The sequence below is a fragment of the Triturus cristatus genome, chromosome 3_2 (assembly GCF_964204655.1).
Source record: "Triturus cristatus chromosome 3_2, aTriCri1.1, whole genome shotgun sequence".
Lineage (NCBI taxonomy): Eukaryota > Metazoa > Chordata > Amphibia > Caudata > Salamandridae > Triturus > Triturus cristatus.
This window is the reverse complement of record NC_140584.1, coordinates 755597503-755624801: the sequence shown is the minus strand read 5'-3', so window position 1 is coordinate 755624801 and position 27299 is coordinate 755597503. Positions and strand designations below refer to the sequence as shown.

The 27299-nt window shown below is 43.6% G+C and overlaps 1 protein-coding gene and 1 long non-coding RNA gene across 9 annotated transcripts in view; one reads left to right on the top strand and one right to left on the bottom strand.

The window, feature by feature from the left end:
- GULP1 (GULP PTB domain containing engulfment adaptor 1) overlaps positions 1 to 27299 on the top strand; it is a 1880853-nt gene that overhangs the window by 806534 nt on the left and 1047020 nt on the right. The window contains exon 5 of one of the 8 annotated variants that reach the window (XM_085648826.1): positions 4245 to 4377. The exons of the other annotated variants lie outside the window; for them this stretch is intronic. The gene's annotated coding sequence lies outside the window, so the exon portion shown is untranslated. The remainder of the gene's footprint in view (positions 1 to 4244; positions 4378 to 27299) is intronic. 8 annotated transcript variants of the gene reach the window in all.
- On the bottom strand, positions 2466 to 3620 carry LOC146858056 (uncharacterized). The gene is made up of 4 exons (XR_014979648.1): positions 3539 to 3620; positions 3312 to 3437; positions 3062 to 3194; positions 2466 to 2566 (listed from the first exon to the last, which is right to left on the bottom strand). It is a non-coding gene; the product is annotated as an uncharacterized LOC146858056 (long non-coding RNA).

The following is a 27299-nucleotide window of genomic DNA, read 5'->3' as shown; positions in this document are numbered from 1 at the left end:
CTTTATGCCTAGTTATAGTGCAGTGCGCGTAGGAGATGCCGAACCTATTGTGGGTCCAGGATGAGGACCACAAAGTAGGGGGTGTAAACGGAATGGTGTCCAGCCTGTGGCAGAATGGGGCATGGAGACTCAGAAGAATTGCTGAAAGACATATTCAGCAGGTGAGGGCCAGCGTAAATGGGACGCAGGAAACTGTGAGGGAGACCGTGGTCTCCAAAGGATGCTTACCCAAATTGGAGGTGGGGGAGATCATGGCCTCATCCTTGGCATGCTTCCCGCGATGCTCATAATCAAGTGAAGTCGAGGGGAATTCCTAAAAAGAGAGTGAGAAACTGTGAGGCGCAAGTGTGTCGATCCACTGTCGGCTAGTGGGCAAGTGAGCCTACACGTGACCTTACCTCGTGGCAAATGCGGCGAGCCTAGTCCAAAGGTGCAGGAGCGACATGTGTGTGTACCGGTGCATGGAATAAATCCAGAAGAGGCTAGTGCTAGTGCGCATGCGTGCACTGAGTAAAGACTAGAGTGCCAAGTAACTAGATTACCGAAATAGGTATGCGCCATGATGGGTGATGTGCACTTCAGGAATTTACTTGTGAGTGAGGGTTGGGTAAGGGGAAGTTAGGGACGACAGAACGAATATAGTAAAATCATGGATTATGAAAGATGCACAGCATTCCATAATATTGTCAGAGTCAAGAGTCCAACAGACATCACATATGTAAATAGATTGTGGCAACATTATACAGAGGTGATAATCAATGTTGGCGCATGAACAAGGTACAGAAAACATAATGTACATATGCATTGGTTTCAGCAATTAATAAAATAGATTCTAAATGAAGTCAGTTGACATATTATAAGTATCTCCACCCTTGTGCCTTCTGTGAATACCAAAATGGTAGTAAGTTTAGGATTTTGTCTTAAGTTAGTTCTGTGAATCGGGCCCTTTTATTCTGGTGCCGCTATTTGATAGGATTAAAAGAGTGCGAGGACAGGAGGTAAAATACTACCCTATCTCAATTGGTCAACATGTTTCTTCCCTTAAATGATTCTTTAAAGTTTGCTGGCATTCATCAGGACCAGAGAAAAGACTTCCACTCTGCTATTACAAATCAAAATTAAATACCAGCCATACATTAAACTTGGTAGATATCAGGGTGGGCTACTACTGGCATCAGTGTCCACCTACAACGCTGAAAGATAACTAAACAGCAATTAATCACAGTTTATATAGGCAACATGGGACATGTTTTAAAGTGGCACTTAAATGGGTGGCAAAATAAGTGCTGCAGGCCCATTAGTAGCATTTCATTGACAGGCCCTGGATATATGGTACACCACTCTACTAGGGACTTACAAGTAAAATAAATATGCCATTTGTTTATAAGCCAATGCAACCATGTTTAAACGAGGGGGCATAAGCACGTTAGCATTGATTAGCAGTGGTAAAATGCATAGAAGTGCAAAAATGGAGGAGGTGAGCCAAAAAGGTTGGGGGAAGACCTCCCTATGGCTAACAGGTCTATCAACAACTATCTCACTAGGGTAGGAAACCTGCTTGAGAGGAATCTGCTAACAAAATATTTGGCTCATTACTCATCATTAAAGGTAATATTTTTGAGCCTGGTTTGACATTTTTTCACTGTGACACCTGTTCTGCACAAATTACAATGCACTGTTTTGGCAACGGCTATGCTGCATATAGGAATGCATTTTTCCAGTTCAAAAGTAATTTTATCGAAGAAATAATCAAACATGAATGCTTAATACAATAAAACAAGAAGGAGTCCATAAGTAATATCATTAATTTAAGAATTCTATCGGGGGGAAAGAAATAATATGCAGTAGAAAGTAAAGAGAGCTGGTTCATACAAGCAAAAATTGATGTAGTATGAATATGCAATTGTTGGAGTGATAAAGAAGTAACATGGTAAATATCTGTAGCATCTATAAAGGGAAGTCAAGGAGAGTGAACAACTTCTTGTTGTAAAGGTACAGGAGCAAAGGAGCGTTTTACACCATTATCTAAAGATGGTGCAATAGGAGACCATAAATGTAGACGCTTCACAGCAAGAGATATAGGATATATAAATGTAGTATGTAATCTATGTTGTGACAGACAGCGTACCACCATGCTAGAAAAGATAATTTAGACATATCCTTCAATTCTTTGAGATCGGCCACAAAGCAACTGCTAGCAATACATGCAAAAGGGGAAGACCCCGGCACTCAGCTGATTTATACACAATACACATTCGATTTGAAATTAATCATACGTACTGCAAGTACCAAATCGTAGAGAGAAGAACCAATTCCCATGGGGAGTTTCACAAGACCAACAAGTGTGAGCTGTGAATTTAGTTTAATAATTTTAAAGCACAGAGCATATCATCTTAGCATATTGCATCAAAAACTTAAACAGAACATCAGACAGAGAAGAATGTATCCCTTGTTAACATGTATATCCCAAGTCTTGTAGTTCTTATGAATGCTAAGTTTTGACACGTAGAGTGTTCTCTCTGAAACAGCCAACGCGCGTTTCGTCACCACCGTGACTTCCTCAAGGCTGTAAGATAATAATAAAGCAAACATTGTAGTGCCCAGAGATTAATACCCAAAGTGCTGTAACAATCCTTCGTATAGTAAAGATCCTTCCTAAAATAAGTTTAATTTAATTTAAAATTCAAATATCATAAAAGACACTGAACACAATTGACAAAAAGACTATTTAAGAACAAGTCCTGTATACAATTTCACCCTCAGTGTATAAACCAAAAAGTGAGTGATGAAGACATGCACGTGAAAGAAAAGGAGCAGTGTGTTGAGCATAGAACAAACTCAAAAACAGAGAAAATAGTCATACCAAATAGTGATATGGTCAGGCTGACCCAAGAAGTGATCATATTTACACACCATAGCATAGGTAAGTCAGTCTGAGAAAAGGTAGAATCTGTGAATCGATGTTCCCTTCCTGAGTAAGTTAAAGATACAGCTATCTTGAAGAGAAGCCGACCCAGAAAAAGAGAATCATAGATAAAGTTCTTATGTGTTATTGTATCACCTTCAAATATGATGTTCATAGAAGTATTGGCGATGGCTATGATAGGCCCGATTCCCTATGTATCACCGAGGTCCCCAGGGAGTAATCCGATGAGTCCAAGCCTCACTGTCCCCTGTGATCGCAAAAAACGTGGCTGGAAAAAGAAAGAGAGCGCAGCAGTCCTCACAATAAATGATGAAGTCTATTTAGCAATAAGAGAGCTCGGGTGTAGCCCTGCCTCTTCCAATGTTTTAACAAGCCAAACATTTACCTATAATTGTCTTTAAGTCTGTAGTGAAGCATATTATGCTTTGATGGGGCCGTCTACAACCTCCAAGGTTCTGTCAAATGTACAGATCCCATAAGCCAGACGTGGTATTACACAGTTTGGTAGAGACTGCATGTAAAACAGATAGAAAAAGTAAATATAAAGTAGAAATACAAAAAGAAATTACCAAGCCTGTTAAGACGTAAGCACATCATATATGTGTGACTTACATGCACCCAAGAATTTTAGAAACACTGGTTTTTAAGATCCAGAAGTACTGAATGTCTCTTGTCGTTCGAGCCAAATAAAAAACGTCTATGGACAACAGAAAGAGTGTGCACATTAGAATGCATACTGCAAACCTAGACCTACTTAGATCTGGAGAAAAGTATCTCCATGTTGAAAATCCAATACAAACTGGTTAGAGGAGTAATTAAAAACTGTAAGAGAGCACTTACACGGTCACCAGCGAGCTAAGAGCGGTAGAACATGGCCTAAACTTTGATAAGGAACTACATGTTTTCCTGTCTGAGTAACTATTAGGTAGTGTCAGCCAGGGTCAGAGATGGACTCGTTGCATAAGAAGAAAAAATATTGAAAAAATACTATAATATGTCTCTGCACTGAGGGCTCACAACCAAAAAGGTACCGCAATATGCAATGTAACTCTATGATGTATAATTATGTTTCCTGTAATATGCACCTTATATGAGTAATACGCATAATGTTAGGAACTCGCATGTTGTGGATGGGTTTGACCAATTCATCGATTTTTCCACTCACGGTCATGTACTGTGATGCATTGGAGGATTACCCGTTAAAAGCCGATATTGTGAATACAGGAATGTTGACCACTGTATTGTTCTCCACTGGCAGTTTTTCGTAGAGGGTTCATCATTTATTGTGAGGACTGCTGCGCTCTCTTTCTTTTTCCAGCCACGTTTTTTGCGATCACAGGGGACAGTGAGGCTTGGACTCATCGGATTACTCCCTGGGGACCTCGGTGATACATAGGCAATCGGGCCTATCATAGCCATCGCCAATACTTCTATGAACATCATATTTGAAGGTGATACAATAACACATAAGAACTTTATCTATGATTCTCTTTTTCTGGGTCGGCTTCTCTTCAAGATAGCTGTATCTTTAACTTACTCAGGAAGGGAACATCGATTCACAGATTCTACCTTTTCTCAGACTGACTTACCTATGCTATGGTGTGTAAATATGATCACTTCTTGGGTCAGCCTGACCATATCACTATTTGGTATGACTATTTTCTCTGTTTTTGAGTTTGTTCTATGCTCAACACACTGCTCCTTTTCTTTCACGTGCATGTCTTCATCACTCACTTTTTGGTTTATACACTGAGGGTGAAATTGTATACAGGACTTGTTCTTAAATAGTCTTTTTGTCAATTGTGTTCAGTGTCTTTTATGATATTTGAATTTTAAATTAAATTAAACTTATTTTAGGAAGGATCTTTACTATACGAAGGATTGTTACAGCACTTTGGGTATTAATCTCTGGGCACTACAATGTTTGCTTTATTATTATCTTACAGCCTTGAGGAAGTCACGGTGGTGACGAAACGCGCGTTGGCTGTTTCAGAGAGAACACTCTACGTGTCAAAACTTAGCATTCATAAGAACTACAAGACTTGGGATATACATGTTAACGAGGGATACATTCTTCTCTGTCTGATGTTCTGTTTAAGTTTTTGATGCAATATGCTAAGATGATATGCTCTGTGCTTTAAAATTATTAAACTAAATTCACAGCTCACACTTGTTGGTCTTGTGAAACTCCCCATGGGAATTGGTTCTTCGCTCTACGATTTGGTACTTGCAGTACGTATGATTAATTTCAAATCGAATGTGTATTGTGTATAAATCAGCTGAGTGCCAGTGTTGGACAGGCCACCCAGAGGGCTTGCTCCCCCCCCGCACGACAGGGCCCGAGCTCCGGCCCACCCGGCATACCCCCGTGACAAGCCCCTGTACTCCGTCTCCCGACGGACCCTCTGCCCTCGGACCCCTACTCATCACGGGGTCCAGCCCCACCGGCTTCCCCGGCCGGGTTAAGCCGCCATCTTGGGCCCTGCACCACGCGGCCGCGTGGCCTCACCTCGACCCTAACCCCGGGCCTGGCCGGCCCCGACATCCCGGCACCACCATCCACCCAGGAGGTGAGCGGACCACTTGGCAGGTCAATGGGAGAACGGAGCGTCAAGAGCTCTTCCCCCGCCAGGTGCCGATCGCCTCCAGCAGCCCCCAGGCGCTGGCTCCACCCCCTGCTGGGTGTCTGGACACCTTCATCCCGGACCCTCCGACCTCCAAGTGCGAGGGTCCGGACATCAAAGGGCACCAGCCCTATAACTAAGACAGCTCCGGAGCAGGAAGGCAGTTGTATCCTGGAGTCGAGAGACACCGAGTGAACTCAACCCTGACGGTCTACTGGCGCTGCCGTAGCCCGCTCTTGTGAACCATCGTCCTGCCTGCTGGCGCTGCCGCGGCCTTCTGCTACCTTCATCTTCCTGGGACCTGCTGGCGCTGCCGCGGCCCGTTGTAACGACCATCCTCACCGGGACCTGCTGGCGCTGCCGCGGACCGTCATCTTCCTGGGACCTGCTGGCGCTGCCGCGGCCCGTTGTAACGACCATCCTCACCGGGACCTGCTGGCGCTGCCGCGGACCGTACATCTTCCGGGGACCTGCTGGCGCTGCCGCGGCCCGTTGTAACGACCATCCTCACCGGGACCTGCTGGCGCTGCCGCGGACCGTACATCTTCCGGGGACCTGCTGGCGCTGCCGCGGCCCGTTGTATCAACCATCCTTACCGGGACCTGCTGGCGCTGCCGCGGACCGTACCACCTAAACACCAAGCTCGAGGATTGTGAGCTCATCATCATTTCATCCGAACCACCTGATTGGTAAATAGACTGACCCGCTACCCCCTTCCCTACCTTACGAGACTCTAATCGAGGGGACCCCGGCGTCCAGACCTCCTTGTACCATTCTACCGTATCATAACTAAGTACCTATAAAGAACACTGAACCTTATCCGTGTGTGATTCCTGTCTGTGGGGGGGAAGTTACGTGTCTGTACGATCGCTGGAGACGGCTCTCCCCGGAGACCTCTCCCCTGACCCCGGCCGGCCCTCCCGGTTCGTCTACCTTTTCTAACAGCCAGGGTCTTCCCCTTTTGCTTCTATTACAGACCATGTGTGGCCTGTTTAACTGATATCCTTGGTAGTGGGATATCTGACCTCGATTGGCACCTTCCCCATATTTTGTCTCAAATTGGACACATTTATTGTATTGAACTGCCCCACTAGCTGAATCAAATAGTCTAAGTGATTGTGCGACTCATTATCCACCACTACCTTGTGTATGAACTAGACTGCTAGCAATACATGTACAATCCCAATCAGTAGATAAACTTCCCAGCAAAATATTAGTAAATGAAAAAGGGATTTCAACGTGAAAAATTGTGTTGATCAGAGTCCAAATTTGTTTCCAAAACGTGAGTACAAATGGGCATGTGAAGAGTAAATGTTTTAGGTCAGCATGTTCGAGGGAACACTACCAACAAATATGAGGATTTCCAGAACGCATTTTATGCAAGGTCATAGGCACCAGTAAAAGCATAATATAAATAAAGAAAAGAGTTTGTTGTAGTGTCTGCTGCCCTGGAGGATTTCCTAAATTTCTCGAGATCTTGTTCAAGAATGAGATGGACCATTTTGTGTCTAGGTCGGCTTCCCAGGAAAGTTATACCTTTGTTTTATCTCTATCGGTCAAAGAAGATGTCAGATGAGAGTAAATAGATGCTTTGGGATTTATGCGAAGGAGTTTATACCAACCATAGTCAATCGTGAAAGAGGAAGAGAAAGGAGATTGAAAGTGAACATATGCTTCGAGTACTGCGGTTCGAAGAACCAAAAATGTATTTTGAAAAGAAAGGGGGAGTTGGAAAAAGAAGGTGTGCTTGTGAGTATGTAAGAAATGTATCTTGTTAAAAAAGTTGATGTACCCAGAGTAGTCCCTTATTTCTCCATGATTTCCAATATATGGGTTTGTTTTTTATGAGGATATATTTATTGTGCCAAATGGTGGAAGCAAGAAAAGTATCAAAATCTTTGGGGGCAAAATGGAGTACAGAGTCCAACAACTTACAAGAGTGTAGATACAATTTGTGGATTTCGAGTAAAAAATAAGTATTCTTGGAAAGAAAAAGCTGAAACTTAAACACGCCTTATGATATCTAGGAAAATCAGGAAAATTTGCAACTTCTTCTGATTTTGGACGTGATCATTTTGATTATGACATGCAAGATTTTTTATTATTCCATAGAAATGATAAAATAATAGAATGAATCTTATGGAAGGATTTAAGTGGATGTTAGATGGAGTGTAAAGTATGATTGGAACTAACATCATTTTGATGGTATCAAGGTGACCCCTGAAAAGACAAGTAAAATGGGTGCCATTTCATTGTAAGCGTAGTCAATTTATCAATACATTTGTCGAAATGTAAAGAAATTGAAGTTTTAATAGATAGGGTAAACCATAGGCCAAGATATTTGATATAAAGGAGACACCACTTAAAATTGGTAATTGAAAATTCCTCTTTAAAAGTATATTTGGTTAGAGGCAATATTTCACATTTTTTATTGTTCAATGTATAACCGGATATCATCTTGTAGTAGTCGACTTCTTGTAAGAATGCTGGGAGAGTAGATTGAGGTTGAGAAAAGATGAATAGGACATCATCAAAGTAAGCCGCTAATTTAATCTGACTAGAGTTGAATGTATAACCATAATCGATTGATTCTGTCGAATTCTGGATAAAAATTATTCTAATGCTAGATTAAAAAGAAGGAGAGGTAAGGCCGTTTGCGAAAATAGCAACTTTAGGATCAGTGTAGAGTAGAGAGATAAGGAATATGATTTTTGGCCCAAATCCAAACCATTTAAGTGTATGAAAAAAAACAGCCAATAAACTCGATCAAATGCCTTTTCAGCATCTAAGGCAAACGCTGCAAAAGATTCTGTGTTGTGTGAGGTTTTGGAGAGAATATCAAAAAATAAACGTGTATTGTCAGTGATGTGACTTGACAGAGCCTGACTGTTCCGTACCATGTAGATGCGGAAGATAGGATTCAAGTCGGAGAGCCGGAGCTTTGGAAAAGATTTTATAGTCAACATTGACTAAAGAGATAGGTCTGTAGTTTTTGAAATATAGCAGGTCTTTCCCCTCTTTGGGGATGAGACAGATTAGAGCTTCTAAAAAGGAGCCAAAAGATCAGGGTGGGTGGAGGAAAGAAGTTATGAGAGTATGTAGTCATGGGAGAAGTAATTGAGCAAAGTGTGAATAAATTCAACTGTTAATCCATCTGGACCTGGGGCTTTGTCCTTCTGAAGAACCTTCAATGCATTATGCAATTCCATCTGTGTCACATCAGATTCTAAAAGGTCTAGATTTGTTGAAACATAAGGAAACTTTTGAATAGTAGAAACATAATAAGATATATCAGCGTCTGAGGGTGTATTTTCCGGTGTGTATATTGAGCTATAAAATTGTACAAATTCATCTAAAATTTTGGGAGTCTTTATTCTTTGGTACTTGATGATCAATAATGTATTTGATTTGTAGCTTATTATGCCTAATCTTAACGTAATTAGCTAACAGTTTACCTGACTTATTTTGACCACCATAATATTTCGCACTAGTTTTCAGTAAGTATAATTAAGCATTATCCGTGGACTCCTTATTAAATTGGATCTTAGCGTTGCCAACTTCTGACAGACATTCCTTCGATTTAAATGTATAAAATGAATGTTCCAATCTCTTTATTTTAGCTAAGAGTTTGGCATTGGAAATACGGGACAGATTTCGCTTGTTGGAAACATATCTTATGATGAAATCAGGAGCAGCAGCTTTGAAAGCACCCACATTGCGTGGAAGGGAATGTTATCAGTTTCATTAAAATGAAAATATTCATGAAAAAATAAAACAAAAGAAGAAAGAGGTGAAGGTAGAGTCTAAAAGCAGTGAATTATTAAAATTCCATCTTTTAGGGAGTGTGGGTTTTGATATGCAGCTGAATCAAAACAGGGGCATGATCAGATATAAGAATGGGACCTAAATCAGCTGCACGTAGAGACTGAGAGACATTATGTGATGGAAAACTATGATCTATTCTGGATTGGGTCTGGTGTGGTGGGGAAAAATAAGTATATTCTCTAGGGATGGGTTACAAAGCCTCCATGCATCTGTTAGGTTTCGTTGTTTTATGGTTTGTAAACATTTATGTGCTTTACTAGGAATAAAGGAGACCATGGATTTGCGATCGAGAAAGGGATTAACCACCTGATTACAGTCACCTGCAAGAAAAAAGTTATCTGCAGGGTAATTTACAAGTAACTGGGATAAACGGGACCAAAAAGGAGCATCAGCATTCGTGGGTGCATATATATTAAATAAAGAAACTGGAATTTTTCCAATCAATTATTTAGTAAACAACCATCTGCCTTCATCATCAGACTCCTGAGAAACAAGCTTAGCTTTTAGTGTTTTGACAGAAAGTTATAACTCCATTTCTTTTACCGTCAGTGGGTGAGAAGAAAACCTCACCTACCCAATTTTTCTTTAGTTTTAATGACTCAGATTCCATGAGGTATTATTCTTGCACCAAAGCTATGTTGACTTCTGATTTAGATAAATAAGATAGAACACGCTGTCTCTTAATGGGGGAATTTAAGCCTCTGACATTACATGAAACAATTTTTCAAGACATAACATACTCATATGAAATATGCCACAGAACAAACCAGCCATACTATGTAAGATATAGACCACATACCAAAAGAGAATAAAAAAAAGGGTAACAGGAAAAGAAGGAAAAAAAGCGAAGGTAGAACATACCTAAAAGTGACATATAAAGGTGAGGGTGAAAGCACATGGAGAGATGACATGCCCAGACTCAGAACGGAGGGCAAGGGGAAACCGCATCACAAAGGACAGGGACACAAGGCAGGTCTAGACATCAACATTCCTGTAGCAAAGGAGAAAAGGTAATTTTCATAAAGAGAATCCCAAAGGGATGTGAGATTGAATTTTAACAGATGTCGTAGGATATTCAACCATATATTAAAGTTCTATAACATGAAAAAAAGAGATAAACTACTGCGAAAAATCAGTAACATTATATAGTCTGAATTAATGAAACTTCACAATATAACAGGATCTTCATACATTGTAGTTCTGATTTTATAGGTAACCTTGAATAGGCAAGGATGGAAAAGACCATATCAGGACCCTAAAGAACGTAGGTCAGGTCTCATGTTTAAGAATTCTTTGCGCTTATTTGCTGTGGCTTTGGCGTAATATTGAGCGAAGAACAGAGTGGAACCTGACCATACAACATGCTGAACGGACTTGACTGCTGCAAGGACTTTAAGTAAATATGTGTATTGAAGAAAATAAAGGATGACTCCTCTTGGTATCCGTGAACTAGGCAGGGGCGGCTCCTCCACGTGGGTGTCGGAGCGTCGCCCCACTGCTTTCTCGCAGTGTGAGAAGCAGAAATGTAAAATGGTAAAAATACCATTTTACATTTCTGCTTCTTGCCCTGCGAGAAAGCAGAAGAAGGGTATGCCTGGTTGGATCAGATAAGGGAGGAGTGGCTAGCCCAGTGTTATGGGCGCTGACTGTGTGGTCGGCCCCAGGGCAGCCTGCATGAAGAAAACGGCCTCCCCATAGACACCTGTGCGGACGGCGCCCTAGCCAGTCACAACGCTGCCATTGCAGTGTTGTGATTGGCTTAGGGGAGGCGAGGGAGGCTGCCTGCTTCTGGTTCCATTGCGCAGACAGAGAAGGAGAGCAACGCCACGGACGGCGGACGGACCAGAGGCGATTAGGTGAAGGTAGGTTTTTATTTTTAGTAAATTACCCCCTCCCTGAGCGACCCCCCCTGCAAGTTATGCCGGCCGTGACTTTCTGTACATTCATCCCACGTGGCGTGCCGCTGGGTGGTAAGCGGAAAGGCCAAAATCTGGGCAGAAGAAGTTAAATCATACAAATAATGTCTGTGGGTAAACCCGTACAATAGACCTTGCATTATGAATATGGCCGTGTGCTGTGAGCCCTGATGTTAGAGGGGTGTCGAACTTCGAAGTATGTGCCCATTGAGGTGGGGGCTCAGGGGACGGGACTGCTATTTCCTCTTGGTTTAATGAGTGAGTGACACAGTTACTGCTGATCTATTCTCTTTCAAGACAGGGTCCTGTATATGTATGAGAGCTACGGCTGACCTGGGAGTCATGATGTCTGTCTGAGGAGTGTGTTTAATGCACAGTGCCATGGAGATGGATGCTTGTCCCCACCCCCACACACAGCGGGATCACAGGGGAGATGGAGTTTCATTTACGGACTCAGCAACTTTGGGAAAAACGTAGGACTCCTCGTTCCCAATTAGTGTTACGTGTTCTTATCACTTGTCACAGTTCATTAGCCTCACTTCACTCGTCATTGTTGTGGAGTGTGCTAGTACAGATAGAGCACTTTCAGGAAATATGCCTTCAGTGCTGGGGTTAGACAAAAACAAACAGGCTGCAAGATATCACCAAATTAAAGAATCAAAGCAACACCGTGCGACGCTAATGACAATTGTAATATTTGCTGAAAGCCTCCAGTACATTTTAGGCATCTTGAATTGTAAAATGTCACGGAGGACGAGCAGATGGTGGCTCTATTATGCTGGTCATTTTCACTCGTATTTCATTAGGAACGGAAGTCAGAGGCGAAATGCATGCCGACTGGTGATACTCGGCTTTTCTATAGCCCTGACCTACCTACATGCTGGTGCAGGATCTTTGCTATGAATGAACCCCAGAGCATGTGCCTTTTGATGAACTGAACATATTACATTTGCATTACAAGTTGTCATCACGCTCCTCTCTGAGGAAGAGCATTGTTATACTGTGTTCTATCCCCCTGTAGTGATGCGTTCTAATTTCTAGAAACATCTACTAACCTATTGCTTCATTGCGCTCAGTGTCTGCTGACAGGATGCTTGGCAGGGGATGGATGGGTGGATGAGTGAATGGGAGAGTCTCTAGATGGATGGATGAATGCATGAACAGATGAATGCAGAGGACGATGGAAAGAAACATGGATGAATTAATGGGGGGATGATTGTGTGAATGATGTATGGGCTGAGCAACCTTATGTCGTCGGCTGGACTCGCTTGCTACAGTAAAATTCATCCCCAGCTTTTACGCCTCACCTCTTTGAAATGTGACCAGCCGCCACTGGAACTAGACATACCAGACAGCTGATGACCTAATCTGTGAGACCGCTAAATGTTAAGCAATGTTTCTTCCGGCAGGGGCAGCAACTTAGGACGGAAGGATTTGAAAAAGGAGAGGGGCTCAGTCCCCTCCAAGCATTCAGGCAGACCATAGATGCGAAGATTATTTCTTCTATTTTCAAGATCTTCTGCTTGTTTTTGAAGTGAGGAGACCTGAGTTTGGAGAGTCTGAACTTTAGCATCAGTAAATCCAAGTGAGGCTACATTTTGATCAACTGCTGTAAGTCGTGCATCCATCTGAGACCAGTTGTTTGTAAGGAAGTGCAACTTGGTATTAGTCTCCTTCATGAAAGGACGAAGAGTGCGAATCTTCTCCAGTACTTGGTCTAAGGAGACAGGAGAGGATTACTCTGGCATAGATGGTGTAGTCGCTTTCCCTGCAGCCGGAGGAATAGGACTTGAAGAAGAAGAACCTGTGGCCAGAGATAATAGAGATTCCTCCATTTTGGAAAATTCGGTAAAGTTTTTGAGGAAGGACTGTGTTGCAGGAAAACCCAATTAGTAAGAGATGAGAGTTAAGAATATAACTCCTTAGCTCATAGAAGCAGTCAACATGCCAGCAGATTGCGATGACAAAACAAGCCGCACGGTATAAAATGCCGGGACATTGGAACAACCACCGCTTTTCCTTTTATTTGGCTGCACTATCATAAAATGTCAGCACATCCAAAATGGTGGTCAAATTCAACATCAACTGAGGTAAATAAAGCTTTCAATTTGTTATGGACCACCAAGTAGACTAAATGGTCGCAAAGGCTCTCCCCATTAACTACATGATGCTAGAAGCGAATGTCTCATGATGAGGAGAACAAAAAGAAATGAGTAACCTCTATATTCTTTCTCATGAGGTTCCAATGCTGCAGGGTGATTTCTTCCTTCAAAATGGCAGCCACGGTCGACGTCGAGCTGAGGCAGAATTTGAAATTGCTGGAACCTAGGTCACGGGGCCATAGAAGCAGCCACCAAACGTATCTCCCGTGGCAGGACAGCATCCGCGTTTAGAAACGCCCTACCGCGGAGGAAATAAGCAGTGACAAAACGAGGTCCGCCCGCTAAAACAGATTAAGTTTTAGTTTGCTGCTTAAAAAGTCTGCAAATCTAAGCCTTCGCTTCTCACAGTCCCTTCCTGCCACAAGATATCTGAAATAGGCTCCTCCATAATACAAGATCTTGATGCACCTTTCTTGTGTCCTTTTGCTTGTCCCAAATCTTGTAGCATTTCAATTAGGGAGAAGGTATATACCACTCTGTATGTCAGTCAGTGGGGATGCAATAAATTAGAGCCCAGGTGGCACACCCACACTATGGGTTGATAGCAGGTGTCTCATTCGAAAGAGAGCGGCATCTTTTTGCAAACTACATCTCTTTTGAAATCACCCCTGCAGCCTGGTCTAGAAAGCCATCTATTGTAGTATTTTTGCCTTCTTTCTTGAAATTCTCCCTGATATTTTATAATTGCTATTTAACATTCAAATAAAGTTGGATTTACTTGAATGGATATGCCTGAAGTGTATTGTTGGGCTATGGATGAGTAGTGTTTAGCGTAGTTTATTATTATCATGCATGATTAATATAAACTGTTGCATACACGTATCATTAAGGAATTCATTTACATAATGCTATGCAAGATAAACAAGAATTAAAACCATCAAAAAATGTCACTAAGCACTGTCCAGCCATGAGCCCTTTTAGCCTGTGTTTCCTTATCTTCGATAATGGATACCATTCTTGTTACTTTTGTTGCGTTCTTTTTAAAACTCTTGTGATCTGAAGAGGTTGCCCAGAGGTTGGTCAGTCCCAGTTGTTTTAAAGAGTCATGCAAGTACTCCCTATCAGGTGATTTTCCACAGCATGACAGCTCGTTTCAAAGTTGTGAGTTTAGGGATCCTGCTTTGGCACCTCTGATCTTGTGCCAGCTTTTTATATATGCGCCCCTCCTTTCCACCAATTGTTTTTGTAGCCCAAATTCTAGGCGTATTTGAGCAGGTGACACGTAGTTTGGTAGATGGAAAATTGCTCTGTAGATGTTGGCGATTGTTTTATCTAAGGCCGCTGCATCTCTCCCTTGCATTGGTTCACTCCCATACGTTAGCGTTCGTTGTAATTTTGCTCGAATCACATGTAGTAAAGGGTCCTGGGTTAGGTCTGGCAGCACTTTCCTCAGAGGCTTCATTGCTAAATAGCATGTGGTGCCCTTCCTGCTTAGGATCTCCAGTTGGGGTTTGTATGAGCCTCTGCCATCCAACAAGACTTCAAGGTATTTGTAGGTTGTTCTATCACTAAAGGCAACTGTTGTTTTACTGTTTTTCCCAAAGGGTATACAGTTTTCCAAGATCAGTTTCTTACCAGGTGATCCTTGAACGACTGGTGTGTCCTGTAACCACTTAATATGGTGGGATATCCAAAGATATTGGAGAAGACGCCTCACTCACTGATAATGACATGCTTCATCATAGGGGTCTTTCCACACCCAGGTAAGATGGTACTACCTGGGCGGACTCAACCAAAGATGTTCTGGGAGTTCTTATATAAGATAACAACTGGTTAAGCAGGGAACCAGATAGGTGATATATAAAAATACCTCCAGGTATACCCAAAATCTGTATTTTATTCCTAGGGTACCTGTGGTATGAGATAAAAAACGTGAAATCAATGGGTTTTTTTAAAATATGATTTTTTCAAATGTACCCTTTCTATAATGCCAACATGTTTTGGCCCTCGGTAACAGCCCTATCGGGTTTGGGGCCTTCTTCAGGGCTAGGATATCTACTCTTGAAAGTCCCTGCCATATGTTAAGCAATTATTTCATGCACAACACAAATGAGGCCTATTGCACTCACCTAAATTTCTTATTCATCCAGTAGTTTTTCTGTGTCATAGTTATTTGGTAGCGATCTTTGTTGCTGCTCAGTGACAGTTCAGGTCTGCTGCCACTTCTACTCCAGTGTGTTTTTGTCTGCTCAGGGAGGATCATCGTAGGTGGTTTTGCTGCCATTTTGTGTTGTTTTTCCTTTGGGCGTGACACTTCTGTCATTTTGGATTATCCAAGATTCCTCCTCTACGACATTCTCCTCTTGCGCGTTGTTGTTAAAGTGATGGAATAGGTATTTTGCCCAATTAGCCTCTGTTATGTTGGAGTTTATTTCTTGGTGGCCGGTCATTGGAGGCTTTTAATCGTCCGCCAGAATCTGGCGCTGTTCTTAAGTTTAGAGTCATGGAGTATCCTTGCCCAGAGTTTTTCATTCTCTTGCCTTTTCTTATTCCATTTCTTCTTGTTTAATAGTGCCTTCAATTTCACGCAGGTCGCCTTGCAGGGCTTGATTTTGAGGAGTTTTGCAAAGCTGAATTAGTGTTTGATTTATTGTACATTTGATATTCTTTGTCTCCAGTGTGGTTGACTGCCCAGGGAAAATGGCCGCTGTTTTTCCCACTATCATTCCTATCCTGGTGGCGAATTTGTCCTCAAGGGCAGTTGTAAAATTCTCCCAAGCTTTTGCAGGTTGAGTTAACGTGTCATTTTCTTGGAAGAGAAGTGTCTTTGCAATCCTCAATTGTTTTGGGTTTACACCTTAATCGTTTGTAATCCGAGGTGTATTCTGTGCCAATTGTTTTACATGCCTCCATTAGCTGTCCTTTGTGGAATGGAATGGAAGCGATATTTATAAAGCGCGACTGTCGCTTCGGAAGAAGCATCCTGGCGCTGACTGGAAGGTGAGTGGAGGGGAAGGATTGGGCGGGACTAGATGGTATCGCGCACATACTCATCTGATAAGCTAAAAATCCATGTTTTCAGTTGTTTCCTGAATGTATATTCCTTTGTCAGGAATCTCAGATGCTGGGGCATGGCGTTCCATGCTTTGGAGGATAGGTGGGTGAGAGTTTTTCCCCCTTTGGTTTTTAGGTTGAACTTTCCTATTGTAAGAAGGTTGTTGTTGGAGGATCTCAGGGACCTGTGTGGGTTATAGTGGCGATAACGTTTAACTAGGTACTTGGGACCAATCTGGTTGAAAGCCCGGAAGGCCACGGTTAGGATCTTGAACAGGATCCTTTTGTGCAAAGGTAACCAGTGGAGGGTTCTCAGGGCGGAGGAGGCTGAAGATCGTCTGGGGAGTTTGAGCACTAGCCTCGCCGCCGAGTGCTGGACGCTCTGGAGTTTTTTGAGTGTGGTTTTCTTCACACCTGCCAGGAGGCCATTGCAGTAGTCTATACGCGAAAGGATTAGTGCCACTGTGACCGTCTTTCTTGCTTCAATTGGAAGGAAATCAAAAAAATTTTTGAGGGACTTGATGATTCCGAAGCAGCATCGTGCGACTGTCCTGACATGATGGTCAAAGGACAAGTCAGTGTCAAAGGTGACTCCTAGGTTTCTTGCAGTGGTTACGGTCTGTGGGGGGGCTGTAGAGTCCTTTGGCCACCAAAGGTGGGGATGGAAGTTGACGTTTCTCCCTATGGGGAGGATTTCTGTCTTCCCTGTATTACATTTGAGGTGGTTGGTTTCCATCCACAGGAAGACTTCCTTCAGACAGTTGGTTAAATTTTGTTCAGCCGTCGTGGTGTTCTCTTCTAGCGGGACTATGAGTTGGGTATCGTCGGCGTAGGATGTAACAGTGATACCGTAAGATTCGATCAGGGAGATGAGAGGTATGAGGTAGACGTTAAAAAGCAAAGGGCTTAGAATAGAGCCCTGTGGGACTCCTGATCCAATCTTTTTCTTTGTGGAGTTGAAGGGTCCTAGTTTCACAGATTGTGTTCTTTCGGAAAGGAAGGATATTATCCAGTCCAATGCCCTGTCGGCTATGCCAATGTCCTTAAGTCTGTCTAGGAGTATTTGATGGGAGATTGTGTCGAACGCTGCCGTGAGGTCCAACAAAATCAGTACGGCGTTTTTCCTTTGATCTTGGAGGGTTTTTATGGAGTCGGTCAACTCGATCAGGGCTGTTTCTGTGGAGTGCTGGGGACGGAATCCAGATTGTAGGGGGTGGAGGATATTATTTGCTTCCAGGTGGGCTTTGAGTTCCCTGTAGACTATTTGTTCTGTGATCTTGCCCAGGACTGGGAGGAGGGAGATAGGGCGTAGGTTGGTCAGATCGGAAGGGGGTTTGTTAGGTTTTTTCGTCAAAGGTTTGACGGTGCCGTGTTTCCATGCACTAGGGACGATACCAGTACTGAGGGAAGTATTGACTATTTCGTTGATAACAGGATTGACGGTATCAATCAGCTGATGTAGGATGCTCGGAGGACAGGAATCCGTGGGAGAGCCTGATTTGCAAGCTAAAATGACTTCCTTGGATTGTGCAAGAGTGACCTGAGAAAAGGTCCTTAGATGAGCTGGGGTATTATCTGTTGGTTCCTCTCTCGCTGGTGGCTGGGATCGTTGGTAGGTGGGGAAGTTCTTCTGGATCAAATTGATTTTCTCTTCGAAGAAATCTGCAATTTTGTCGCAGAGAACTTGAGAGGGGGGTATTTCAGACTGTAGGGCTGCGGGATGGGTAAAGGATCGCACTATTGCAAACAAAGTTTTTTGCTTTTGTTTTGCGTCATTTATAGTACTGGTTTAGAAGTCTTTTTTGGCGTTTTTTATAATTGAGTGATAGCTTTTCCTAAGTAGGATGTAGGAGTTTCTGTCTGCGGTGTCATAGGTTTTTCGCCAATTGCGTTCTCCTTTTTTGCAGAGCAAGTGTGCCTTTGCTACTTCTGGAGTGAACCAAGGAGCATTTGTTTTGGTTTTAGATTTAGTACCATTTCTCTTGGTGCGTTTGGGTGGGGCACGGATTTTAATTTCGTGGGATATCCAGTTGTGGAAGAATTGTGAGTCTTGTTCTACGTCGCCCGACATGGTGGGGTTTTGGGTCTCAAAGATGGGATTGAGCTTGAAGGTTTCTTCTACCTTTTTCCAGTTGACCTGGTTCTCTGGGGGAGCGCAAGGTTTGGTTGTGTTTATGTGCTGCGGGGTTTTGATGAGGAATGGAATAAGATTGTGGTCGGTCCAGATTTGTGGGACTGGGGTGTGGGTTTCTAAAGAGGGGAGGTTGGTACAGATCCCGTCTAGGGTGTGTCCCGCTCGGTGGGTGGGTTCCTTGACCTTTTGTTGGAGGTTGAAAATTTCCAGTGTTTGGTGGAAATTACGTGTTTGCGGGTCCTCTGTGGAGTCGAGGTGCAGGTTCAGGTCCCCCAGCAGGGTGACATGCGGGTATCTGATTAGGAGTTGTCCAAGGGTGTCACTGAGGGAGTCTAAGAATTTGGTAGCGGTGCCTGGTGGGCGATAGATAAGGCCTCCTGAGAATGAGGTGGACTCATTGAGTTTAATGGAGAATCCTAGGGATTCTGCGCCATTTAGTGAGTCGAGGGTGAAGGTGTGGCATTTAAAGGAGTTTCGTAGTAGGAGGGCTACACCTCCTCCTCGCCCCTTGAGTCTGTCTTGCCTGAATATGGAGTAGCCTTGTGGGAGGGCGGTGGCTAGATCAGGGTTACTGTTATTCGTAAGCCAGGTCTCTGTTATAAAAAGGCAGTCGATGTTTGATTCCTGAATGAGGTCAGCTATGTCTTGGCTGTGGCAAGTCACGGATCTTGCATTGATCAGCCCTCCGGTAAAGGGTGGGTTTTCTTCCCTGAGGTTAGCCTGTGGGGCTGAGGTCGTAGCTGGGGAGGAGGTCCATCGGCATTGCCTGCAGCTAATATACCCCTTGATGGTATATATGTCGACTTTACAGGTACAGGGTGTGTTGATGCGTAGCATTTTTAGCAAATTAGCATTGTAACACCTAGTGGGGGGAGCCGGGGCAGAGTGTCCTGCGCCTGGCGCGGTCTTGGCGCGGACGGGCGCAGACGGGCTTGCCTTAGGCGCGCCTTCGGCGCGTAAACGGCGCTCCCGCTGCGCTCGTCCGCTGCGCTTGCGCTGGAGGCACATTTGAGGAGAGGGGTTGTGGGCGTGTCCTGCCAGGGGGCGTGGCCTCGTGTCACGAGTGTCAATTAGCGTTCGTGAGGAGACTAAAATACCTGACAGCGCTAGGTCCGCTGTAGGTGAAAAGCAAGCCTGGATGTCAGGGAACACGTGCAATTTAAAAAGTATGTCACAAACAAATCATTAGCTTTTGTTAAAAGGTGCGAGCGCTATCCTCCGGCTTCCGCCTCAGAGGGTGTCAGTTCCAGTATGACGCGCTATTGGTAGGCGCAGTCTTATGGACGAGGGAGGTGGGCGTGTCCTGCCAGGGGGCGTGGCCTCGTGTCACGAGTGTCAATTAGCGTTCGTGTTTGCTTTTAATGTCCCTTCCTGTAGCAAATGGTCACTTTGTTCGTTGTCACCTATTCTAAAGGAGTCGATGTTGTGGAACATGGGGAGAGTTACGAAGGTGAAGTCTAAGAAAGAAGATACAATCGTGGAGTAAAAAGATGGGACCGGCGGATTGTCCTCCTTAAATTGACCATTCATAGCTCTCATATTTATTTGTTCAAGTTCTTGGAGTAGATAGGTTGAACATCTCATTGGCTTGCCGGAATATGCTGAGCCCTGTTTGGTATCCCCCACACTGTGGTTAATTCTTCCGTTAGTTCATCCTCTGACCCAATTTCAATGAGGTGAAGAATAAAAATTGCCTGCCAAGATGATATGTGCTGCGTCCTGCTCTTCTATAATCCTTGTCAGCTCTTGAACTAGCTCTTTTGCAGCTTTTAGCCTATGCTAAGGGTGTACATAAGTGTTGATTATTATGATTAGCTGGTCTTCCTCGTTAAATTTGAGTGTTGTCATTACCGCCTGTATGCCACTTGGGGCTGTAATTTGTGCCTCAACTGATACAATTGCTCCCATTGTGATTATTGAGGCAAATAGCATCAGACTCCCTGAGCGGTGGCCAAAGTTGGATCCCTTTCTTGTTGGGATACATTTTGATGTGTACCCCTGTAGCTTAATCGCATGATCCTCCCAGGTTTCTTGGAGTAATATCAAATCGAATGTCTTTAAGTAATTTAGTGCATTGCGTTCCTCCATCTCGTTCGCCAGGCCATTAATGTTCCAGATACATATATGTATTTTCCTTTACTGATGTAGGGCAGGGCATTTCTTGTCATTGGGTGCACTGAGTTGTCATTGTTCGCCGTATGTGCGACCAGCTGGGGTCTTTTAACAATGGTGTTAAGCCTTTAGGCTTAAGGCCTATGTTTAAGTTGGTGGCCTTTGAGTGGGTGTGATAGGCTCCTGTGGCACCACTGCGAGCACCCTTGAAGATTGATGTGATAGTGTGGAAATATGGATTTTTATGGTCGGTTATGTCCCCTATTTTTGGACCCCAACGGTTTCATGTATAAGTCACAAGTACATGTATGTTCCCTCCAGTTCCAGTTATGAAGACGCAAACACATGTGCGTCCACCGTCAACATGTCCTCTTTCAGATCCGCCATGAATGGGCCGGATATTCTATTCCTAAGTATGAAAGGCCACCGGCTTTATATGGTTCATTTATCCCATTTTACAATCCAGGCGAGTAGGCCCTGATTCTGCCACCAAGCCTTTTCCTGCCTTCTGCCTCTGAAAGCTCCAGTCTGAGCCTGCATCTGTGACCATGAACTTTGTCCTACTCCCTGTGCGGCTAACGGTGCCTGATCCAGCCCGTAGCCTGCCAGAAAACTGTACTTCACCTTCAAGATTATCTCCTCCGCCCCTCATCCGATGCATTCCTGTCTAGCAGTTTAGGTAAACATTCCTCCAGCTACCGTGCAAAGGGGCCGGGCCTCGCTGTCCTCATGCAGGTAATTCATAAACCCTGTTGACATGGAGTGTTCCTGCCCCCTCGCATCTAGTGTAGACACTTAGACGCTTGTACACGCACTAACAGTCAGTATAGTCAGTATAGAATAAGATTCTATCCTAAGAGACCTCTCTTTTTGGATAACACAGTTCTTTAAACATAGGATATTAGATATGATTTGGGATTAGGTTGACATAACCCCAGACTTTTGTCTCCACATGTAGAGCTAAATGTCAAGTCCCATTCTCCCCCTAGTTGCACGTCAAATCACACGTCATGCTGCCACGCGCGCATCTCTGCCAAGTATTTTTGCTGACATTGCGAAATTCTTTCATGGAACCACCCATTTGTGACATCATACCTAATGACGTTCTTTAGTTACGCCTAGTTACACCCATTTTAGTTACGCATGTATATCTTTATCTCTGTTATCAACTGTTACGCCTCCTGCATCTGTTTCACTGTAATGCCTCTTCTATAAAAATGATTACCTGTCAATAATGTATGGTCCTTCACTTCCTGAACCTCCGTGGTGATGGAATATGAAGCCAACAATTCGAATTGTTATTGGAATAAAGCCCGTTCCGAATCTCTAATACCACGGATTCTGCCTCTTATTTTACTGAGCTATTCTTATTAATTTTCCGCATCAAATTAAGTACCGGTAATTAAATTATTTACCACATATATGGCGCCCGAATAGGGACACTTTCTCATCTCACGCGCCGGAGGTGCGTTGCAGGCCCGGTCTCCTGCCACAGCTGGACGGACAACAACGCGTACCCACAGGATTTCCTGTATCTCCCTCCTGCCGAGCGGGGGTAACTGAGGCTGCGATCAACACCCAGATGAGGCGGTGAGAAGTGCGAAGTATCCCGACCAGAGCCTAGCTGAGAGAGCAAGATCCGAGGTATACAGAGGCCCACCAGGTTCCGAAGTTCCGAAGTTTCGAGTCGAGTCCAGTCTGGTCCAAGTCCAGTTCAGTTCAGTTCCGAGGCCTTCCGTTCCGAGCTACCCGGTGAGTACCATTGCCGGGGAGGCGTTCTGACGTGCACATAGGTTGTGCCGGTCAAGACGGGTTTGGGTACACAAATCCGGTCTGCACTGTTTCAGCAGTGTATCTGTACTGTTTAGCAGTATATCTAGTATGTCTAGTATATAATTCAGAATTACCTAGTTAGTGCCGAGTATTATGCTTAGTGACTAGTTCCCTAAATGGCCATCATTGTTGTTCATTAAATGTTAAATGTTAGATGTTTTAAATACGTTCTGCATATTGTGGTGTGAATGACTGTTCATATTGTGTTTTGTTGTATTAAACGTGTTCAAAATTAGGTCTCAGATCAGTTCTCAATATGCCGCTCTTTTCGAAATTAAGACAGATCAAAACTAGAAAAGGGGTACTCGAAGAAGCTGTTCCCATTCCTCCTAGGGACACTCCAGGGTACTTCATGTATCATAAACATGGCCTAGACGCCATATTATTTCTTGATTTATGGGTAGACTACACCAAGGAATTACCAGAAAGTCAGAGGTGGCCCGCAGCTGGGACCTGGGATGCAGATTGCATCATGAAAGTAGAGGAAGAATTATGGAAAAAGAAAGCTAGACAATCACAGAAAGATGCCATTGAATTATGGCGTAAAGAATCATATAGACGTACAGAAAAAGCACTCAGACAGGAAGAGAAAAGTAAGGAGAATTCAAATAAAGTCCGAGAAAATCTATTAATTGAAGAAGGTACCCGAGCAAAATCAGAACAAGTAGACAGACAAAGAAATCCCTTATGAATGGTATGTATCCTCTTCTGGCCGAAGGGTTACCTAAGGCTACTCCGGAGATACCAAAAGACTTGCCACCTCCACTGTTTCCGATAAAAGCACATCCCAAAGGGCATCCCAGAACCGCTGAAGATGTTTTCCTTCCCCCGAACATTCGTTCCAAGCCGCTGACAAATTACTCCGAGAACGAAGGGGTTATCATATACTCGATTCTATGGACGAACAAGAATTAGCCAGGTCAGCCGTTCACTGGGTTGACAGTCCCGGAAAATATAGTGATGATACACTAGCGCACACGTTTTTGAACCTCACCCCAGATGAACAGCGTTTAGCTGGTATCTACATGATTCAACAACTCCTTATATTATATAAAAGCCAACACTCCGATCCTGGTCCCTTACCTGATATATTGACTGAATTACTCACGAATAAATGGAGAGGTTCAGGTACTGAGTTAATTAGAGAAATACTAGAATCCAGAAAGCAGTACATTCTTTTTGTATGCCCCGAACATGTCTCACTGCCCATCAAGGAAAGAACGACGTATTATATGGATAGACAGAATCCCTTACGCGAAGTACACCCGATAAAAGGTGATGACAATCAGTTTAAACGTGTGTTTGTATACACACCCATATCTAAAATGGAACTATTAGAAATGAAGAAAGTGGTACCCAGTCATGACAAAGACCCAGCAGGTTTCCACCGTGAAATTAAAGACATGTTGCTCATGGGAGAGTATACCTATCCCGACATTATGAAAATATTAAAGGTATTAATGCCTGCGGGCATTTACGAAAAACTCAAAGAAAAGGATTGGGAGGTGGGAGACCAAAAGATAGATTGGACAGCATTAGAAAACGAAGAAACAGCTCGAGGTCCAGGTTTAGGGCTTGGGGAAAAGACCAAAATACTACCAGGTTTATTAGTACAGGTACTGCCACGTTTATTAACTACGAAAAAGGAAGACTGGGGTGCAATCTCAGCCTGTAAACAAAAGCAAGATGAAGACACTAGTGATTTTTATGCCCGATTCGAAAAATGTTTTGGTATAAATAGTGGAATAAAAGCAAGTAGCGAATCGTATCCACATCTGTTTGTGACAAAATTAGTTGAAAATGCCTTGCCCCAAGTTAAGAATAGAGTATTGAAATTCGAGAGTACCTGGCAAGGTAACACTCCGTCACAAATGTTACAAATGCTACAGTACCATCACAATAGAATTAGAGAGGAACAAGAACATGAACAAAGACGCATGAAAGACACGAAAATGAAAATGCTAGTTTCCCAGACAGTTCCAGCTGACGGTCATAAAAAGGGTATGACACAGTCCAGTGTTTCAGCAGGTTCTGTAAAAGGGACATGCAACTATTGTAAACAGCCAGGTCATTATGTACACGATTGCCCAGTTTTAAAACATAATATCGCCATAGGTAATACAAAAGAAAGACCACGGCCACTTAGACAGGATCAGAACCAACAAGGAGCCCCGCAGCATGCACAGGCCATGCCAGCTCCGCAACAGTCTATGCCAGCTCCATCACCGCAGCCTATTGCTGCCACACCAACAACGACACGACAGATGTACCAGACCGCACAGTATGACTATCCTGATTATCAACGATACTCATGAAACAGCCTAGAGAGGGAAGTTGGCTTACCCCTTATCGAGGTCCCTGTAGATCAGGAAGGACCTTATGTACACAGTGAATTATTAGGCCAAGATAGAAAATTTTTACTTGATACAGGGGCAAGCCGAACAACCATAAAACGTAGTGAAGTTCCAGGGGCACCCCTCTCAGGCTCACAGAATATTTCCCTTGGTTTTTCAGGAAAACCTATCATTAACGAAGTATCACAGCCTCTTCCACTTACGATTGGTCCCTTGACACGAACTACAGATTTATTGCTTACTAAATCATGTCCAGAAAACCTGTTAGGTATAAAAACATTGAAAGCTCTAGGAGCTATAATATGTTGTTCTCCGGAAGGAGTAAGATTGTTTTTACGTGATTTCAAAGGGCACTATGTGTCCCGAGACATGGATCACCGACTGCAGACTTTACCCACACATTTATGGGCACAAGGCCCTACAGATGTTGGTTGCATGAACATTACACCATATCGAGTCACACTAAAGACAGGAGTGGTACTACCACGAATGCGACAATACAAGTTACCCCCAGATGCTGTAGTGGCTTTACTGCAAATCATTGACGAGCTTATTACCCAAGGAGTGGTTGTGGAAACCGACTCCAATGTATGTAATTCCCCGATAATTCCGATTCTTAAACGAACTGATCCAAAAGCCCCACCAGTATATCGATTGGTTATTGATCTGCGCGAATTAAATAAATGTATTGTACCACAATACCCCGTAGTTCCAGACATTTCTTCATTACTGACAGCCATTGATTCCGAAGCTACATTCTTTACTGTAATTGATCTCAAGAATGCCTTTTTCAGCGTCCCAATAGATCCGGAAAGCCAATACTTGTTCGGATTTAGTTTAAATGGACGAAGCTTTAAATTCACACGCGCACCTCAAGGATTCACAGAAAGCCCCAGCATCTATAGCCAAGCACTGAAACGAGAACTTGACAGTATCCACATGCCAGTCAACACTGCCCTGCTTCAATATGTCGATGATCTGCTGATCACCGCTAGAAGCGAAACTGAATGTGAAAAAGCTTCACTGACGGTTTTACAATTTTTGGCCGAAAAGGGGCACAAGGTGTCCCCTTCTAAGCTGCAATTCTGTGCCCAGCGAGTTGTTTACCTTGGGCACTCGCTGTCCAAGGAGGGAAGGCAGCTTACGTCAGATCGCATCCAGTTAATTACTAACATGCCAATACCCAAGACACAAAAGGAGGTACGGGCTTTTATAGGCCTCACTTCATATTGTAGGCAGTGGATCCCTCAGTATGCATTTCTAGCAAAACCACTCATTCAGTTGACAACACAGGAGGCGGCCACATCGACTGTCCTCCCTTGGACTCAGGAACATACACAAGCTTTTGAAAGCCTAAAGAAAGCTTTATGTCAAGCACCTGTCCTAGCAACACCATGTTACAGTAAACAGTTTACACTCTTTGTTACAGAACGCGAAGGTACTGCTTTGTCAGTACTCACTCAGGAACAAGCAGGATCACACAAACCATGTGCTTATTTTTCTAGTACATTAGATCCCGTAGCTCAGGCTCTGCCTGCGTGCCTGAAATCAGTGGCAGCGACAGCTTTAGCAATCAGACAAAGCGATGCCATAGTGTTAGGACATCCATTGACAGTACAAGTACCACACGCAGTAGAGGTTCTTGTGAACCGAACGCAAACACAACACTTGACTATAGCAAGACTTACCGGTTACGAATTGACATTGTTTCAGCCACACATAGAAATCAGACGTTGTAGTACATTGAATCCTGCCACACTTTTGCCAGTAAACGGAACAGACCCACTAGCACATGATTGTATTGAAGTTATTACTATCACGACGAAACCCAGACAAGACTTGACAGATATCCCATTGTCAGATCCAGACCTGACGTTGTATGTAGATGGTTCATGTATGAGAACAAGTACAGGAGAGCTAGTGGCCGCGTATGCAGTCACAACAGACACTGAAGTCATTGAAACATATTGCATAAATACCTTGTCAGCTCAAGCAGCAGAGCTCATCGCTCTGACACAAGCCTGTATTCAAGCCACAAATAAGAAAGTCAACATATACACTGATTCACGTTATGCATTCGGAGTTGTACATGACTTCGGCGTACTGTGGCGAGAGAGAGGTTATTTAACTTCTCACGGTGCCCACATTCAGCACGGACCCCTCATTCATGCCTTATTAGATGCAATACATCTACCCACTGCAATATCAATTATGAAATGTAAAGCTCATACGAAAGTTACTGATATCATTTCATAATTGATATTGCAGTGGGTAGATGTATTGCATCTAATAAGGCATGAATGAGGGGTCCGTGCTGAATGTGGGCACCGTGAGAAGTTAAATAACCTCTCTCTCGCCACACTACGCCGAAGTCATGTACAACTCCGAATGCATAACGTGAATCAGTGTATATGTTGAC